This window comes from Phyllobates terribilis, unplaced genomic scaffold (assembly GCF_046119375.1).
Source record: "Phyllobates terribilis strain yellow unplaced genomic scaffold, ASM4611937v1 Scaffold_7__3_contigs__length_470593459, whole genome shotgun sequence".
Lineage (NCBI taxonomy): Eukaryota > Metazoa > Chordata > Amphibia > Anura > Dendrobatidae > Phyllobates > Phyllobates terribilis.
The window spans coordinates 131,941,512-131,962,453 of NW_027362767.1; the positions used below are offsets into that span (position 1 = coordinate 131,941,512).

The 20,942-nt window shown below is 40.5% G+C and overlaps 1 long non-coding RNA gene across 1 annotated transcript in view; it reads right to left on the reverse strand.

The window, feature by feature from the left end:
* Positions 1–11,660: 11,660 nt before the first annotated feature.
* LOC141153914 (uncharacterized) overlaps positions 11,661–20,942 on the reverse strand; it is a 52,843-nt gene continuing 43,561 nt past the window's right edge. The window contains exon 4 of the long non-coding RNA XR_012247368.1: positions 11,661–12,314. This is a non-coding gene — a long non-coding RNA (uncharacterized lncRNA). The remainder of the gene's footprint in view (positions 12,315–20,942) is intronic.

Here is a 20,942-nt window from a genome sequence, read left to right on the forward strand (position 1 = left end):
GAGTAGGGTAAATATTGTTTCCCACCAAATCTCTTTTCCCCTTTCACTTTTCTTTTGGGTTCTCCTGCGTTATTTGAATTATAAAACAATAAAATTCATAAAACAAAACATGTACGGTATCTATATTATGAGGTCAAAAGATTTTGTTTGTTTCTCGTGTAGATTTTACATGTGGGTTGACCACATTTCTAGCTCTTACCATTCAGTCAGAAAAATAATGCAGAAATGCAGAAGCGATTCTGCTGACATACTGGTATCACTCTGCCTGTCCAAGCAAACCATAGTCCAGTTAGTGATGGACTGGTATGATAGCCGTTGGCCATATGATCTAAGAGAATGGAGGCTTTACCCATTTAGGACCCCATACACAAAATAGGACCCAATGAACATTCAATCATCAGAAGGAAGACCTAAACAGATTACTAAATAGGTTTGTGGCAAAAGAGAATCAGTGAATGATCCTAATCTAAGACTGACAGTTATCCATGTATGCATGCCCATACAGGCATGGGCACGGGTCACTGGATCTCTGAGCCAAGAATAAATAGGAATTTAAGTTAAAAAATTACAAAATGTATGTAATTTGACACCTTGGAAAAGTAGAGTCGTGTAAACTTACAGGTACTTTGGAATAGTAGAGCTAAGTGTGCAGTCACGCATTGGAACAGAATAGCCATGTAGGTAGTCAGGGATCTTGGTATAGCAGAGCCGAGTGGGCGGACAGCATCTTATATTGGCAAAACAATTCTACAAAGTAGAAGATAATCATTCCGCATTTAATAATAATATATATTTTTTGTATAGCGCCAACCTATTCCACAGCACTTTGCATTTCAGAGGGGACTTGTACAGATAATAAAGACATTACAGAATAACACATAATTCAACAGATCCCAAGAGGACTGAGGGCTCTGCTCACAAGCTTACTGTCACGGGTGTGTCAGGTGTAATAGACAGTCGCTCGGGATTTGGCTGTAGGTCACTGCCCTTAGCATTACAGACACCTTCTTAATCCTTATTCCTTTAAGACCCAGCGGTGACCTCCCTCCTGCTGCTGATTGACACACCCTTGCATGGGAGTTAAAAACCCTCAGTTTGCTCCAGGCAATCGCCGGTGATACTTCTATGTGTCTTTGTGCATGCTTGGAGCACGAGCTGTTGGCTGTCTTCTATTCTCTGGTGCCCTTGGAGGACAGTTGGTGTTATTCCTCTGGTGTCTGCTCAAGCTAAGTTAATCCCCTTTGTTTGTCTACCTTGTTGTCTTTAGTTTGTAGTGGGGCCTGACCAGTACTCACCCCTCCCCCTCCCTATCTAAGGCTAAGCTCTAGGGACATGCAGGGTTTAGGGTCCTGCACGGCGATAGGTGTGGAACCTATATAGGGACAGTAGGGTAGGCAGGGTGTTATTAGATCTGCCTAGGGGCCTCCACTCCCCCTTTCCCTAGTGTTTGGACTTCCTCCCCCTCTTCCCTTCGTGTTGCACTTAGTCTTTCTCACACCTTGCGTGACAGTTACAATCTATGAGGAAATAGGGGAGACACGGAAGGTATATGGTAAAAAAGCGTTTGTATTGTATGATACAGCCATCAATATAATGAATAGGGCATTCACAACGCATGAACTGGTCACCAGCCAGTATCTGCGCAGTACAGACACAGAGGGCTATTAAGTGCATAGGGGGGTTTAAACAGATGCTACGAGAGTCCTGATTTGGCAGAAAATTTTGTAAGGACAAAACGGGAATAGTTATGTAACTGAGGCGATAGGCCAGGCTAAAGAAATGTGTTTTTAGGCCACGCTTAAAACTATTGCTAATGGGAATTAATCAAATTGTCCTGGGTACTGCATTCCAGAAAATTGGTGCATTTGGGCAATGTCATCAAGGAGAAAGATACCCCAGTAGCTAAATACAGTGGTGTGAAAAAGTGTTTGCCCCCTTCCTGATTTCTTATTATTTTCTTTGTTTGTCACATTTAAATGTTTCTGACCACAAAACAAATTTAAATATTAGACAAAGATAACACAAGTAAACACAGAATGCAGTTTTTAAGTGAAGGTCTTTATTATTAAGGGAAAAAGAAATCCAAACCTAGAGGGCACTGTGTGAAAAAGATAAAACATAAATTAACTGTGGTTTATCACATCTTTTTGGAAGTTGAGTTCAATTTCCCTAGCCACACACAGGCCTGATTACTGACACACCTGTTTCCAATCAAGAAATCACTTAAATAGGACCTGCCTGACAAAGTGAAGTAGACCAAAAGATCATCATGCTGCGATCCAAAGAAGTTCAGGAACAAATGAAACAAATTAACTGAGATCTATCAGTCTGTAAAAGGATATGAAGCCATTTCTAAAGCTTTGGGACTCCAGTGAACCACAGTGAGAGCCATTATCCACAAATGGCGAAAACATGGAACAGTAGTGAACCTTCACATGTCCATATAAAACATACACTTGTAAAACCGGTAACAGTGTTATCAGTGTTATCCATCAGTGTTTTTCCGGTATGGATAAAAAAATAAATTACAAAGCTTCTCCAAACATTTGCAATTGCTAAACACACACAGCACACGTACAGTACACTGATGTAATCTGCGTCCTGTACGTGTTTTTCATGGACCCATAGACTTGTATTGGCCCTTGTCATCCATGCTGTTGGTATAAAACGGACATGTGCAGAGCACCATAGATTATAATGGGTACGTGTGGTATCCGTGAAAAAAGCGTATACCACACGTACTGGAAACAGACATGTGAAGGAGGCCTCAAAAATATGGGTAAATGTGCTAAGAACTTTGACTTTTTTAGACAATGAATATTGTTCCACACTTGTAATTTTGTGCTTTTGGCCACATTCACACGTTCAGTATTTTACATCAGTATTTGTAAGCCAGAATAAGAGAGTGGAACAATCAGAGGAAAAGTATAATAGAAACGTCACCACTTCTGTATTCATCACCCACTCCTGATTTTGGCTTATAAATACTGATGTCAAATACTGAAGGTGTGAACGTGGCCTTTAGTGGAGATACTGATAGATATAGGCAAGGACAGCCTTTCTATTTTTTGCTGGCATCTATATCTGTCAAACATTTCATAACTTATGGCCGGGTTTACACCAGCAGACCAACTGAGTTAAACGACCATTGGTTGGCGATATTTTTGCCTGTTTAGACATGATGATTGCACTTCAAATACACCTACAATAAGCAGTAATAGATCCTTCTGTTCTTACAGGGTGCTATTGTCCTCTGCAGCACGCGCTGTTTACACAAGACAATATGCTGCTGAGAACCACAATTTTTTAAGCAAGCCCAAAGATCATTTCACCTGACGAACAAGCATTTTGCTAATCCGTCGGGTGATCATCAGCCTGTTTATATTTGGTTCGTTCACACTAGTCGGCAGGTGTAAATCTCCTCTCCGACAGACATACAGAATAGTGTTGTAGGTAACAAAGTCGTTTGCTGAGAACCTTGTGTACATTTTTATGTCCCTATCTTGTGTTTTATGGCCCCTCACTGGCTTTTATCCCAGTATGTTTTCACTATGTAATCATTTTATTGAAAAAATAAAAATTAGGTTTTATCTTAACTGATTTTTGTAACTTTGGGTTTGCTCATGAAAGGTTTATGGTATAGCTAGTCCTCCTAATTCTGACTTTCATATTAAAATCGTTGTCGATGCAGCACGATTCTTTTGATTACTGAGATTTTGTGAAGATATTTTCATTAACCAACAGCGTTTTTACACTGCTCAATTATCGAAAATGAGTGTTCCTAGAAATGCTCGTTTCCCAATAATTGTGCAGTTTAAACAGGCGGCCAATCACCCGATGAACGAACAAAATACTTGTTCGTAGGATGAAATGATATTTAGGATTGCTTAAAATCATTGAACAATGACAGCCTACTGTCACGCAAGGTGTGGAAGGACGAAGTGCAACATGAAGGGGAGAGGGGAAGAGAGCCCAAACACAAGGGAAAGGAGGAGTGGAGATCTCCTAGGCTGATCTGATATCACCCTGTCTCCCCTATCGTCCCTATATTGGTTTCTCACCAATCGCCGCTCAGGAACCTAATCCTTGTATTTCCCTAGAGCTTGGCCCTGGATAGGAAAGGGGGGGGGGTGAGAACTATTCAATCCCCACTAATAACTAAAGACAACAAGGAAAACAAACACAGGGGAAAGTAACTTAGCTTGAGCTGACTTCAGAGAGATTACACCACACGTCCTCTTGGCACCAGAGAGGAAGTAAGAAGACTGCAATAGTTCCAAGCCTTCACAAGGGAACATGTGAATATCACCGGCACCTCCCTGTAGCAAACAGAAAGTATTTAAACACCCAGGCCTGGGTGTCAGTTAGCAGGAGGGAGGTAGCCGCTAGGTCCTAGAGTGAGACAGATCTAAGAAGGTGTTTGTAATGCCAAACAAAGAGATCTTCTGCAGCCAACTGCAGAGCGACTGTCACATCTGACACACCCGTGACACCTACGCACACTGAGTGGTCTATTAGTGATCGTTCTGTGCGCTTCAGAAGCGCTGTTGGCCTGTCTGAAAGCACTACTAGATGACTGATGATTGTCTTCTACGTTGCTGATTGGCGGTCATTTACGGTCTGTGGTTTGCCAATGTAAACGAGCACTTAGTTCTGGCTTGGCTGGTTTCTAACGAGCTCATTGTCTTGATGGAGGACCATGATCTTTGACTCAAACCAAGTTTTCTTACACTGTAAAGCGCTGCGGAATATGATGGAGCTATATAGGTACAATAAATAAAAAAAATAATAATGAGCCCTGCTTCCTCACACCTACAAACAGGCAAAAGAAAGGACATCTGATTTGATTCTGAATGCAAGCCAGGGATGTCATCGCCGGAACGGGAGGTAGCCAGAACAAAAGCAGCATTTTTTTTTTAAAAATGGTGCCTGACCGGGGAACCCCTTTAATTACTAACACTACTGTATTCACCACATTTCATAGAATTTTTAGAACCATGTTATAATGAAGAATAAAAGGAGAATGTAAAGTATTATTCACTGGTTCCTTCCTTTTTTTTACAGCATGTCAGTCTTTGTCTACATAAAAGCACTGGGAATGACTAATTTCTTGCCGTTATGTACACAGTTATTATAACTACACAAGGTCATCATTCAGTCAATTACTCAGCTTTATCAGGCAGAACATATGCAGAATAAGCAAAGAGATGCCCACAGGACAGATAGAAGTAAAACGACAGATAATACATTCATGACTTCACCAAGGTTAATGAAAAGCATAGTTATTACTATTGGGGTGAACATAATTAAAGGGATTGTCCAGTACTATTTATAAAATAAATCTTCAAAGTCAGATTGGTGGGGGTCCGACACGACGAGCTGTTATTAGGCCCCATGACTTTCAGAAGAATTGCGGTGAATGAGGGTGGAGCTGCAGTACCTGTGAATGGCCAGTACTACGTGTGGCGCTGTGATGTTCTGGCTCCCTACACTGCTCATCTAGCGGACGTAGGAGTCCTGGGTGTCTGATATTGATGGTTTAGGACCATTGCTCTAGAATACTATTTCTCAGTGTAATTTTTTTCTTTTGTCTTTTAGTGGGGTTGTGGGGTTTACTGTGTATAAAATCAAGTAAACATTAAAGTCCTTGTTCAAACCCCTTGAACACATTATTGTGCAATCACTGGTCCTCCTGGCAAAAGGTGTACATTTCACAATATAAATCTGAACAAAACACACTGTCCCATTTATAAAAGTGTTTAGGAAAAAGCGGATTCAACAACGCTGTCAGGACAATTAGAATTAGTTGGCAAACTTTAAATTTTCCCTGCTGCTGATGCTATAAGTGGTTGTCTAGGATAAAAAAAAAGTCTGTTTTCTGAATTGGGATGAATGAAGTTGCAATACCAGAGTCAGCCTATAGACAGTAGTGTCGCTATTTCATAGGAAAAAAAATCCTTTTTTTTTTCCAATCATGGACAGTCTCTTAAAAACCTTTATAGAGTTCGCACGGACTTGGAATCAATGTGTTTTGAAGAATTGTGAGGATTCCCATACAAACAAGAGAGCACACAAACACAAGGAACTCTGTATAGATGCTGCCTTTGGTCTGTTTTACATTCTGGCAAGTGCTGGATTTTCTTCAGTAGTTCTAGAGATAATGAATATACACCTCTACTCTATTCATGATGGGGCTCTGTAGAGTCACTTTATTGGGATTGTTGGCTCTGCAGAGTCACTCTCTTGGGTTTGATGACTTGGTAGAGACAATTTCTTGGCGTCGTTGGCTCTGCAGAGTCCCTTTCTTGGGATTGATGACCTGGCAGAGACACTTTCTTGGCATTGTTGGCTCTGCAGCGTCACTTTTTTGGGATCAGTGGCTCTGCAAAGACACTTTATTGGGATAGTTAGCTCTGCAGAGTCCCTTCTTGGCTTCTTGGAATTGTGGGCTCTGCAGAGTCCCTCTTTTGGGATTGACAGCCCTGCAGAGTCACTTTCTTGAGAATGATGACTTGGCAGAGACACTTTCTTGGCATCGTTGGCTTCACAGAGTCACTTTTTTGGGATTGAAGGCTCTGTAGAGACACTTCCCTGAAATAGTTGGCTCTGCAGAGTCCCTTTCTTGGAATTGTGGGCTCTGCAGAGTCCCGTTTCTTGGGATTTTTGGCTCTGCAGGGTCTCTTTCTTGGGATTGTAGGCTCTGCAGAGTCCCTTTCTTTGGGTTGTTGGTTCTGCAGAGTCCCCTTTTTTGGATTATTGGCTCTTCAGAGTCCCTTTCTTGGGTTGTTGGCTATGCAGAGTCCCTTTCTTGGGATTGTTGGCTCTGCAGAGTCACTTTATGGGATTGTTGGCTATGCAGAGTCCCTTTCTTGGGATTGCTGGCTCTGCAGAGTCCCTTTCTTGGGATCGTTGGCTTTCCCGTCAGTTGGACCGTCAGAGATCAGTGCTAGCTTGTAGAATGCTATCCAGAAGATAGGGAATAACTTATGGGAATAATCATTTAACTGTTACTAAAAGTGGTCAAAAACATTAGACAGAAGTAGATTGATGACTGAGCAATCCTTGAGTGACCATTAGTCTGTAAGCCATACTCATTTTAGTCCATGGTGGTCATTACAGTCATTGACACTGGCCATACATGTTCAGTGGCACCAGTTGAAGGACCATCTTTTTGGGAACGTTCCCTTCTGGTTTATGTATTAGCAATTATTGGATGAAAATGTTATACTTTGCCAACTTCTTTCCAAATGTTGATGATAAGCTAAAAAAAATCATTCCTTTACCCAATGTATAATTGTTTTGTTTAAAATCATGTCTGATATCAGAATGCCGATAATTGTAGGATTGCTTAAGATTTTTTTCTCGTTTTTCAGTTAACTGAATAAGCCGAATTCCTTAGAAGGGTTTTCCGGCACCCTCCCCGACTGCTTCTTTACTCTTGTGGCTGCCAGATTTCCCTTGCTTTTTCTATATGTATACAATTCAGTATATAACTGTACACCAGAGCTCTCCTCATGTAAAAATGGTCTTTTCGTTTTGGCAGATTGCTGTTAATTTAGTGTAACAATTGGAGCTGCCAATCAATCTGGGAAGGGTTAGAAGGACATTTCCAAACAATGTAAAGTTCAACGTTCAAAAGGAGAAAGATTATTAACAAGTGGAAAACATTCAAAACAGTTGAAAATTTTCCTAGAAGTGGACATCCCAGGAAATTCTCCTCGAACTCAAACCATACATTGCTCATAGAAATTGCAAAAAAAAAAAACACCCAAGAGCTACAGCTCAGTCTCTAAAGGCATCAGTTAGCATTTTAAATGTTCAAATTCATGACACAACAATTAGAAAAAAAAGTATGGCATGTCTGCAAGGCTTGCCAGGAGAAAAACTTTTTCTAAAAAAAAACCCATGGCAGCACGACTAAAGGTTGCACCTGAACAACTCTATAGTCAACCGTATTTGAATAAGTGTGGACTTAGTAAGTAGGTATGTGATGGCCAAGGCCAAATAATGAAAAACCGCCATGCAACAATCTTTTCAAGGAAGTAACCCTGGAATTTATTTTCACAATGTAAAATATCATGTAAAAGCCGGTACACATTAACTAAACAATAAAAGAAAAATTGGTTAACTCAAGATCACCTGTTGACAGGTTACTCTCATTTTTTTTGCTTTGTAAGGTTAAATGCCTTAAATTCTGTTGGTGTTTATGGCATTGCGTTAATGTTCGGCTCAAGTGTAAATGAGAAAACTATACTCCTCTAGCTGGTCATGGCTGAACGTGTACACTGATGATCCATTACATCAGGGCTTTCTACCATGACATTAAATTTTCATCCCCCTTGAGTTCTTTTGTTCTTCTCAAGCCATTGCTGACCAGAAAGATGGAAATTGTGTACCACAGACGAAACAAACACAGTCTATAGTTAGGGTTTCTGTCTTCAACAATCCTCTTGTTAGCTGCCAATCAAAACCCAGAATTAAACTTTAATCTTGGTGGCTTGAGTGGCTGGTTGAGACGCAAGTATTGATGAGCTTGAGGACAAAGTCACTAAAGGACAAACCTTTCTAAGAGGAACATGCTCCTTTAGAGGAACATACGTAGTATTCAGAACAAAGGATTGAAAACCAACATGCCCAATCTTTCTTTCCCTCAACATCTAACTTTGCTGGATCGTAGGTGACACCTATACGCATTAGATAGGGCAATCCCACCAAAATAAGTGGACAGCTTCACACATTTTTGAGACAATGAGCTTGTCACAAGAAGTCGTCCAGTGAAACAGCTGCTTTTTACAGCAGTTTCTCCTTAAGATAATAAAGAGAGGTACTGAATGGGTGATTTGGGGGTCCACCTATATTTCTCCAGTTCCGACTTTCCTATATTATGTACCCGCCTTTCAAGAGGCACATTCTTGTTTTCTAACAACCAGATGTGTCTTTTCGTTCTTCTTGGCTAAATATATCTCGAGACAAGTAGCAAAACATAATGAAGTGATTGTAATGGGGGATTTCAACTACCCGGATATTGACTGGGAAACAGAAACCTGTAGATCTCAGAAAGGAAAAAGGTTCTTGACAAATATTAAGGATAATTATCTCTCCCAACTAGTGCAGGAACCAACGAGAGGGAAGGCCGTGTTGGACTTAATATTGACTAATAGGCCTGATAGAATAACTGAGGTACAGATAGGGGGGCACCTAGGTAATAGCGATCATAATATTATCGACTTCAAAATGGCCTTCAGTAGGGTTATCAATAAGGGAACAACAAAAACATTAAACTTTAGGAGGGCGAAGTTTGATCAGCTGATAGAAAACCTTCAACTTATTGACTGGGACAAAGTTCTTAATCAATGGAATACGAATAGTAAATGGGAAACCTTCAAAAGAATTCTGAATACTCAGTGCGAGAGATATATACCGTATGGGAATAAAAGGGCCCGAAATAAGAGGAAACCAATATGGTTGAACAAGAACGTAAAAGGGGCGTTAAATAGCAAAAAAGAGGCATTCAAGAGATTAAAACAGGAAAACAGTAAGGAGGCACTAATGTGTTACAAGGAAAAAACGAGAACCTGTAAAAAACAAATAAAAATAGCGAAGGAGGAAACAGAGAGACGTATTGCTAGGGAAAGTAGATCAAATCCCAAACTGTTCTTTACGTATATAAATAGTAAAAGGATTAAATCAGATAATATTGGACCGATAAAAAGTGAGGAAGGCAAAATCATAGAGAAAGATGAGGATAAAGCTAATCTATTAAATAATTTTTTTTCGACAACTTTCACAAAGGAAATAGAACTAACAGGAGAAATGAGAAGTGACAAACTTAATCCTCCACTAAGTATGACAAATCTAACCCAAGCTGGGGTACAGAAACGCCTCAGTAACATTAAAATAAACAAATCACCAGGACCTGATGGCATACACCCACGGGTACTAAGGGAACTAAGTAATGTGATAGACAGACCGTTATATCTTATATTTAAGGACTCTGTTGAGACTGGGTCTGTGCCACTTGATTGGCGACAGGCGAATGTAGTGCCAATATTCAAAAAGGGAGCGAAAAGTGACGCCGGAAACTATCGGTCGGTGAGTCTGATGTCCGTTGTGGGCAAAATTTTTGAAAGCTTCATTAAAGAGGCAATCATGGAGCATCTTGATGCTAATAATCTTTTAATCCCGAACCAACATGGATTCATGAGGAATTGCTCCTGCCAAACAAACCTGATTGACTTCTACGAGGAGGTTAGCTCTCGAGTAGATCAGGGGGAACCAGTGGATGTCGTGTATCTCGACTTCTCAAAAGCGTTCGATAGCGTGCCACATAATAGGTTGGTATACAAAATGAGAATGATGGGGCTGGGGGAAAATGTCTGCAAGTGGGTAGCTAACTGGCTAAAGGATAGAAGGCAGAGGGTGGTTATAAATGGAATATACTCAGATTGGGTAAGCGTCACTAGTGGGGTACCACAGGGGTCTGTACTAGGCCCAATGTTATTTAATATCTTTATTAATGACATAGTCAATGGGATAAATAGTAAAATATCAATATTTGCAGATGACACAAAGTTATGTAAAACAATTAATACAAAAGAGGACAGTGCAGACCTACAGAGGGATTTGGATAAGCTGGGTAGGTGGAGCATTAAATGGCAAATGAGGTTTAACGAGGAGAAATGTAAGGTCATACATATGGGAAGGAAAAATGGAAGTCACCAGTACTCACTGAATGGGAAATCATTGGGGAATTCAGAGATGGAGAAGGACTTGGGCATCTTGATTGATAGCAAACTAAATTGGAGTGCCCAAAGTCAGGCCGCTGCTGTAAGGGCAAACAGGGTAATGGGATGTATCAGAAGAGGTATAGCTGCAAAGGATGAGAACATTGTTCTTCCACTGTACAGAGCACTGGTCAGACCACACTTGGAATACTGTGCTCAGTTATGGGCCCCAATATATAGAAAGGATAGAAATGAGCTTGAAAAGGTACAAAGGAGGGCAACAAAATTGATAAAGGGAATGGAGGAACTGCAATACCCAGAGAGGTTGGCAAAACTAGGACTATTCAGCCTGGAAAAGAGAAGGTTGAGGGGGGACATAATAAATGTGTACAAATATGTTAGGGGACAGTATAGAGATCTTGCCCGGGATTTGTTCAAAAGGAGGGATATTACGGTAACAAGAGGGCACTCACTAAGACTGGAAGAGAAAAGGTTCCAGCACCAGCATAGGAAGGGGTTCTTTACGGTAAGAGCAGTGAGAATATGGAATTCACTGAGTGAGGAGACGGTAAGGTCGGATTCACTACACCAGTTCAAGCGGGGACTGGATGCATTTCTAGATACCAGGCAGATTTCAGCGTATACTTAAAAATAAAATAAAATAGTAGGTTGATACAGGGATTTATTCTGACTGCTGGTTTCAGAGTCGGGAGGGAATTTTTCCTCAGGTGAAGATTGGCCAAATCATTTGGGGTTTTTGCCCTCCTCTGGATCAACTTTAGCAATTACAGAACTAACAGGTCGAACTTGATGGACGCAAGTCTTTATTCGGCTTTACAATTTATGTTACTATGTTACAATGTAAATCTATCCCAGTCATTGGGCGCAGTGGTCCGGTCACTCTTCGCCTAGATGTCATCACTTCCGATCCAGGAGAGAATGTCGAGAGCAGCAGCTCTATAGCGTGAGTATGGCTTCATTTTTTTTTCTCTATCCAGTCTGGCATCCCCCTTTAAAGTTTAAAAACCCCTTTAAACTCAATTTCATGCATTCTCATTAGACAATAAAGCCTTTTTCCAACAGAAGTCCTCGAAAAATAAGAAATGCAGTGAGGGAAATAACAAGCTCAGATAGTACCTTCAGAACGAAAAATGGAGATTCCATCACACGCTGCATGAGGGATGTCACGGACCTCCTTTATTACTAGGAGATGTGAAGATCATCCTCTTTTAAAACACTATATGAAAAAATGGAAGTAAATTTACAAACTGACAATTTTGTGGACCTGAGGCAATAAAACTGAATTAGAGAGGACTTTGTTACCCCCTCTTCGACATGGCGATTTTCATTTTTTTTTGCGTTCCTCTTCTTCCAAGAGCCATAACTTTTTTACTTTTCTGTTAATATAGCCGTATGAGGGATGAGTTGATCTTTTTATCAACACCATCCATTTTCTCACGTGATGTCCATTTTTTTTCGCGTTCCCCTTCTTCCAAGTGCCATAACTTTTTTTTACTTTTCTGTCAATATAACCGTATGAGGGATAAGTTGATCTTTTGATTAACACCATCCATTTTCTCATGTGATGTACTAGAAAACAGGAAAAAAAGTTACGGCAAAATGGCAACTACTTTTTTAGGATTTGTTTTTACGGCATTTAGTATTGGGTAAAACTTAACTGGCAATATCATTATCCAAGTGAGTATCATTAGGCTATGTGCCCACGTTGCATTTATGAAGCAGAAAATTTCTGCTGCATAAATGCAAGTCCTCTCCCGGAAAAACGCATGCGGAATTCCGCACGCGTTTATCGCGCATTTTTCGCCTTAGGCTTAGGCTGTGTGCCCACGTAGCATTTTTCAAGCGTTTATGCTGCGGAATTTCCGCAGCGTAAACGCTTGAAAAACGCATGTATATCCGCACCCCATGTTCCCCAATGGGATTCCGCAAGTTCTATGCACATGCTGCGGATTTTTCCACAGCGTTTATGCCGCGTTCAAAAATCCGCAGCATGTCATTTAATTTTGCGTTTCCGCAAGCGGAATTGCCTTTGTCCAATGCATAAAAAACGCAAGGCAATTCCGCATGTGGAAAACGCGTGATAAACGCGTGAAAAATGCGCGATAAACGCGTGCGGAATTCCGCATGCGTTTTTCCGGGAGAGGACTTGCATTTATGCAGCAGAAATTTTCTGCTGCATAAATGCAACGTGGGCACATAGCCTAACGGCAATATCAAATATGCATTGTTTTTTTTTTTTTTTAACTTAAGTGGTGAAACAAATAAAAAAAGTGAAAAATTGTAAACAAAAAAAAATTGCTTGTCGCCATTTCCCGAGACGAGTAACTTTTATTTTTCAGTTGATGGAGCTGTTTAAGGCCTTGTTTTTTTGCGTTGTGAGCTGATGTTGTTATTGATACTATTTCGGGGTAGATACCATGTTTTAATTGCTTTTTATGGCATTTTTTACAGTGTTTAAGTGGCTGAAAAAAACATAATTCGGACATTTTAATTTTTTTTTTCTCATTACTGTGTTTGCAGAATGGGTTAAATAACTTTATATTTAGATAGATCAGACTTTTATGGATGTGGAGATATCTTTTTAGTTTTAATGGGGGAAAAGATGGGTGATTCAACATTTTTATATGCTTTTTTCCACATTTTTTTACTTTATTTGTTAGTCCCTTTGTTAGCCCACGTAGTGGATTTGAACCTGCGATCGGCTGATAACTCGCACGATATACTGCAATACTGCTGTATATAGCAAAACGCACGGTTTTCTTTAAACGTCAGTCACAGGCTGTTTTTCTAGTAGCACAGGAGGTCTTCAGTAGACCCCCGGCTGTCATGGCAACCCATCGGGAAACTGATGGGTATTTAGAACGGCGCGCCACCCAGGCCGCATATTGTAAATGTTGCTATCAGAGATTGACAGACATTTGACAGATTGACAGCTGGGAGTATGGCTTAGCTCCACCCATGGCTGTTAGAGGCAGATGATGGCTGAATAGCACAGCCATCATCTGCCAAGAAAGATGCGGCTTCAGCTCCTGAGCCCGCATTAAAAATAGAATACGGCAACTGTAGAAAACAGGCAGGTTGGGCTTATCATATCATCTTTCACTGAAAAGAGTGAGTTTAATACCATACAGTAGATTGAAATTGTTGTAAAACCATAGATAACCTTGGTGATATTTCTTTCATGGAATGAAGAGGATTTATAACAACTAATAAGGCTGGAAGTTAATTATATGTTTACTGGTCTTTGTTCACATAGGAGCTGCGAAATTCTAAGAAATTTTGAAAAGTTTTAAGCAACACCTAAGGCAATGTTACAGAAAATTGCTCAGCCTGGGCAGAGATTTTTTTCTTGAGATGACAAGGCTGTTGTTAAAGCAAACAAAAACACACAAGAGGTGCCGTAGGACGTGTGCGCGAAACAAACCTTGTACAGTGAAGAACATTCATTGAGGCTCATTAGCAGTTTGAGTTCTGTGGAACTTGCTGGGGAATTAAAACCAATGCTGTACATGTCAAGCTTTCAGAGCTCCTTATTTCATCCTCATTTGATGATTCACAGCATCATTCATTTGTAAAGGCGGTTTTGTTTTCTGTTGTGGATTTGACTTGGACGGTTTCCTGCCCTTTGATCGCTGACTGTCCTCCAGACTGTATGTCTATTGTGTCGCATGAACTTTGTTAGGCCTCCAACTTCAGATCTGTATGACCAGATGCTGAGCTTGAGACGAGATTTGTTTGACTAAGTCCCAAATTCAGATTTGTTCAGCCATGTCTGTGGCCTCTCTGCTAACACTTTCGCATCTCTTTAATCCGTCATTAACTTTGCTGCCCGACTAATCCACCCCTCTTCACGCTACTCCTCTGCTTTTCCCCTCTGCTTTCTCCCTTCACTGGCTCCCAATTCCCTAATGTATCTAGTTCAAACTACTAACACTGACCTACAAAGCGTCCATAATCTGCCACCTTTGTATGTCTCCAAACTAATCTCCCGATATCTCCCACCACGTAATCGTCGGTCTTTCCAAGACCTCCTTCTCTCCTCCACACTCATACATTCCTCACCCAATCGCCTCCAAGACTTCTCCTGAGTGTCACCCATACTCTAGAATTCTGTACCTCAACACATCTGATTAGCCACCACACTTAGAACCTTAAGACGGAACTTGGAAACCCATCTCTTCAAGAAAGCTTACAACCTGTGGTGACCCAGCTGCCTCCTCAACACCACTGGAGCAGCCACAGCCCCTCGACCTACTGTCTCCTTCCCCATCATCCAGTAGACCGTGAACCCGCAAGGGCAGGGTCCTCTCCTTTCTGTACCCGTCTGTCACTATTAGTTTATTCTCTGTAATTTATATTTGTATTTTGTATGTAATTCCTTCTCATGTACAGCACCATGGAATCAATGGTGCTCTAAAAATAAATAATAAAGTCTCAAATTCAGATTTATTCGACCATGTCTCAAATTCAGATTTATTTGACTATGTTCCAAATTCAGACTTGTTTGACCATGTCCCAAATTCAGACTTGTTTGACCATGTGCCAAATTCAGACCTCTACTACCACGTCCCAAATCCACATTTTTATGACCATGTCCCGAATTCAGATTTTTACAACCAAGTTCTGAATTCAGATGTATGACTATGTCCCAAATTCAGATTTATACGACCATGTCCCAAATTCAGATTTATACGACCTTGTTCCGAATTCAGATCTGTATGACCATGTCCCGAATTTAGATGTATGTGACCATGTCCAAAATTCAGATATGTATGACCATGTCCCAAATCCAGATTTGTAAGACCATGTTCTAAATCCAGATTTTTACGGCAATCTCCTGATCTTAGGTTTGTATGACCATGTCTTGATTTTAGGTTTGGACATCCATGAACTGAATTCAGATGTGTAATCTTGTCTTGAATTCAGATTTGTTAGATCATGTCATGAATTCAGATAATTATGATCATGCTTTTGCTTATACATTCACATTTTTTACATACCATTGCAACACTTTAAGGGTTTGCTACTAGAAATGACTTGTAGGATGCAACCTTCGACTCCATATGCAAAAGCCATAATTTAAAGTGAAAAATCACAAGATCATTTGCATTGAAGTATTCGCAATCAATGAATATGATACAGCATCATATAGAGGAATCCAGATGCAAAGGAAATAGAACACTCAAACTCCCAGAAACAGTATTGTCTGACGTACCAAAATGCAAATTTTGGAAGAAGATTGAAATAAGAATTAGTGATGGCGCAACTTTAAGGCTCATTGTCTATAGATATATAAATCCTTGTTGGCACTTGGCAGTCAACCATATCAACAGCTTCTCAATGGCAGGATTAGCTGACAGTGCCTGTAATTAGCACTGTCTCCTATGACCAGTTGGCATTAATAAATGAAAGGGATGGAGACATCACTCCCTAGAGTTTCGCCACCTGAGGGGCATCCATGCATAGCGGAGAGAAATAAGCCAGACTGATGGTTCAGGGACACAGTGTGCAATTAAGTCAACAAATGTCCAATTAGGAAAGGTAATAGTGTCACTGTCTAAGGCTGACAATCAGGTCAGAATCCAATAATTGCTAAAGAAAAAGCTGCATATAAAAGTACACACAACAGCTAATAAAGGAATTCTTCTTCAGTGGTCCACTAAAAACAGGATGTACAAAAAAAAAACCTTTGATCGCTTTCAGCCCTGTTAGGCTGGGGTCACACGTGCATATAAAAAAATCAGTCTAAGGCTGTGTGCCCAGTATGCGTTTTTTAAGCGTTTCCGCAGCGACAATTCCGCTGCAGAAACGCTTAAAAAACGCTTGGTAGAAGGTCTGCCATGTTCCCCAATGATAATCCGCATGTGCTGTGCACATGCTGTGGAAATTTCCGCTGCGGATTATCATTGTGGAAAAATCCGCAGCACTACCAATTATTTTGCGGAATCGCTGCGTTTTCGCCGCCATTGACTTGCATTGAAACGCTTAATATCCGCATCACTGCATCTGTACATGCGGAGATCATGCGTTTCAATGTGCGGATGGTACCCGGGTTTGGAGAAGAGGAGACTCTCCTCCGGACCCAGGTACCATAGTACCTGTATAAAAAAGAACTTAAAATAAAAAAATAAATATTATAATTACCTTCCGATGGCCCCCCGGTGTCCTTATTCGATGCGTCCGGTCTCCCCGGCAGCTCGCGATGGTTTAAAAGGACCTGCCATGACATTATTCAGTCATTTGACGGGTCACGCGACCACTGACGTCGGCAGTCGCGTGACCCGTCACGTGACTAAATGACGTCATGACAGGTCCTTTTAGAACCACCGCGAGCTGCCGGCAAGCCAGGACGGATCGCATAACGACACCGGGGGCCATCAGAAGGTAAGTATAATATTTATTTTTTTACCATTCTTTTGGTCACACTATATAAATCCATGCCGTTAGCACGTATATAGTGTAACCAAGTTGACAAGCAATTTCCAAGTGATGCTAAAATCGCTTGGAAAGCGCTTGACAACTAGCATGCGGAAATGCATGTGAAGAACGCTTCACAGCCGCTTGTCCTTGGCTGAAAAAACGCATGTACAATCCGCATGTATAATCCACATGTACAATCCACATGTACAATCCACATGTGTTTTTTCTGCCAAGGAGATGCAGAAACGCTCAGGAAAAATGGGGAGCAGTTACACATCGTGGGCACATAGCCTAATTCTTATCCAGAAAAGTAGGAAGATTTTTTCCTAAGTCGTCATCCGTGTGCTGTCCATATACAATCAGTTTTTTTACTCAGCAGCTATTAATCTTTTACAGGACCATTTACAGTTTCCATTCGTACAGAATAGTAATGTATCCGTAAAAATCGGATGAAATACTGATGGTCCGTATCGCATCCAATTTTTTTCTTGTACTCATACGATTTCGGAGTCAAATCACAGAATGCTGCGATTTTTTCCTAAAACAGAATACAGCTGAGAAAAAATACACAGATCTGCCCTGCTTCATTGAAGAACATTGTGCCTAGTGCAATCTGACTTTTTATCAAATTGCACTCATCTGATTTATACGCTCGTGTGATCCCTTACTGTATGTCTTAAAACACCTTTACCCCCTGGGAAACTTTAATTTGTTATGCTTTTGTTTTTTCTCTCCAAGAAACATAACTTTTTTATTTGTCTGTCGACACAGCCGTACGAAGTCTTGAGTTGTACACTTGAATGACACCATTAAGTTTACCATAGAATGTACTGAAAAACTGGAAAAACGTCCACGTTCGGTAACATGGTGAAAAAACCCCAAAATGCAATTCCACTATTTTTGGGGTTTTTTGTTTTTACGGGGTTCATTATGACCTGGTCTGGTAGCATGATTCCTCAGGTCAGTACAATTACGATGATATTAAACGTATAAACTTTTGTTTTATATTTTAACGATAGAAAAAAAATTCTGAACTTTGTGAACAAAAAAATTGGTTTGTGCCATTTTCTGACACCGTAAACTTTTTCATTTTTACGTCAATGGAGCTGTCTGAGTGCTCGATATTTTTGCTCGCTGAGCTGTGGTTTTCAATTGATACTATTTGGGCGTACGTTATGCTTTGATTGCTTTTTATTTCATTTTTTGTGGGAAGTACAACGACTGAAAACAGACCCAAAAAATGATTGTGTTTCAACTTTTTGGCGTTTACCGTATGGTTGACATAATTTTATACCTTGAAAGATCGAACTTTTACAGATCAAATATGATTATTTTTTATTTCTTTATTTTTAAAATGGAAAAAGGGAGATGATTTAATGTTTTTTTTATTTCTGTAAATTTTTTTACATGTGGTTACTTGATATATACAGTACAGACCAAAAGTTTGGACACAGCTTCTCATTTAAAGATTTTTCTGTATTTTCATGACTATGAAAATTGTACATTCACACTGAAGGCATCAAAACTATGAATTATCACATGTGGAATTATATACTTAACAAAAAAGTGTGAAACAACTGAAAATATGTCTTATATTCTAGGTTCTTCAAAGTAGTCACCTTTTGCTTTGATGACTGCTTTGCACACTCTTGGCATTCTCTTGATGAGCTTCAAGAGGTAGTCACCGGAAATGGTTTTCACTTCACAGGTGTGCCCTGTCAGGTTTAATAAGTGGGATTTCTTGCCTTATAAATGGGGTTGGGACCATCAGTTGTGTTGTGCAGAAGTCAGGTGGATACACAGCTGATAGTCCTACTGAATAGACTGTTAGAATTTGTATTATGGCAAGAAAAAAGCAGCTAAGTAAAGAAAAACAAGTGGCCATCATTACTTTAAGAAATGAAGGTCAGTCAGTCCGAAAAATTGGGAAAACTTTGAAAGTGTCCCCAAGTGCAGTTGCAAAAACCATCAAGCGCTACAAAGAAACTGGCTCACATGAGGCCCGCCCCAGGAAAGGAAGACCAAGAGTCACCTCTGCTTCTGAGGATAAGTTTATCCGAGTCACCAGCCTCAAAAATCGCAGGTTAACAGCAGCTCAGATAAGAGACCAGGTCAATGCCACACAGAGTTCTAGCAGCAGACACATCTCTACAACAACTGTTAGGAGGAGACTTTGTGCAGCAGGCCTTCATGGTAAAAGAGCTGCTAGGAAACCACTGCTAAGGACAGGCAACAAGCAGAAGAGACTTGTTTGGGCTAAAGAACACAAGGAATGGACATTAGACAGGTGGAAATCTGTGCTTTGGTCTGATGAGTCCAAATTTGAGATCTTTGGTTCCAACCACCGTGTCTTTGTGCGACGCAGAAAAGATGAACGGATGGACTCTACATGCCTGGTTCCTACCGTGAAGCATGGAGGAGGAGGTATGATGGTGTGGGGGGCTTTGCTGGTGACACTGTTGGGGATTTATTCAAAATTGAAGGCATACTGAACCAGCATGGCTACCACAGCATCTTTCAGCGGCATGCTATTCCATCCGGTTTGCATTTAGTTGGACCATCATTTATTTTTCAACAGGACAATAACCCCAAACACACCTCCAGGCTGTGTAAGGGCTATTTGACCAAGAAGGAGAGTGATGGGGTGCTATGCCAGATGACCTGGCATCCACAGTCACCAGACCTGAACCCAATCGAGATGGTTTGGGGTGAGCTGGACCGCAGAGTGAAGGCAAAGGGGCCAACAAGTGCTAAGCATCTCTGGTAACTCCTTCAAGATTGTTGGAAGACCATTTCCGGTGACTACCTCTTGAAGCTCATCAAGAGAATGCCAAGAGTGTGCAGAGCAGTCATCAAAGCAAAAGGTGGCTACTTTGAAGAACCTAGAATATAAGACATATTTTCAGTTGTTTCACACTTTTTTGTTAAGTATATAATTCCACATGTTTAATTCATAGTTTTGATGCCTTCAGTGTGAATGTACAATTTACAAAATATTGAAAAATCTTTAAATGAGAAGGTGTGTCCAAACTTTTGGTCTGTACTGTATACTATATACTGCAATATCAATGTATAGTTAAATTGTTGCACCTTTGCAAGAGGATCAACATGGAATCCAAGGTTGACTTCACCGGAACCCCAAGTACCATGGTAACCCATCGACACCCCACGATCGCGCACCTGTAACTTGGCCATTTAGAGGCTGCCGTAAGTGATTGACAATGGCATTTAAATGGTTAAACGATGCACTGAGGAACCCACAAGGTCAGAAAATTTGCACAACTCCTGCCAACGGCCAAAGTACAATAATCTGGACCATGGTTGCGTGAAGTGATCCGCTCATCTCTATCTGCTAGGAATGCTGGAGGCTCAGTTCCTTAGCCCGTTTCACACACTCGACTCGACCATGTGACAATTCTACGTAACGTAGTCACCAAGGTCAGAAGTGAACAATTTTATTCCCGCCATTCCTGTGTAGCTAACTAGTTTGTGCATTGCTATGGTTTATAACTGCGATCAGACTGCAACAAGTGAAAGTCCCATAGTGGGACTAAGTAAACAAGTAGAAAATAAGGAAAAAAATAAAAATAAAAAAATTACAAAATAATTAAAAAATATATATTTATTGTACCTATAAATAAATATTTTTTTATGAAAAAAAAAAAAGTACACATATTTGGTATCGCCGCGTCCGGAACGACCCGCCCTATAAAAATGTCACACTAGTTAACCCCCACAAAACAAGCAAATTCCCACTCAGGCCCATCATCTGTTAAC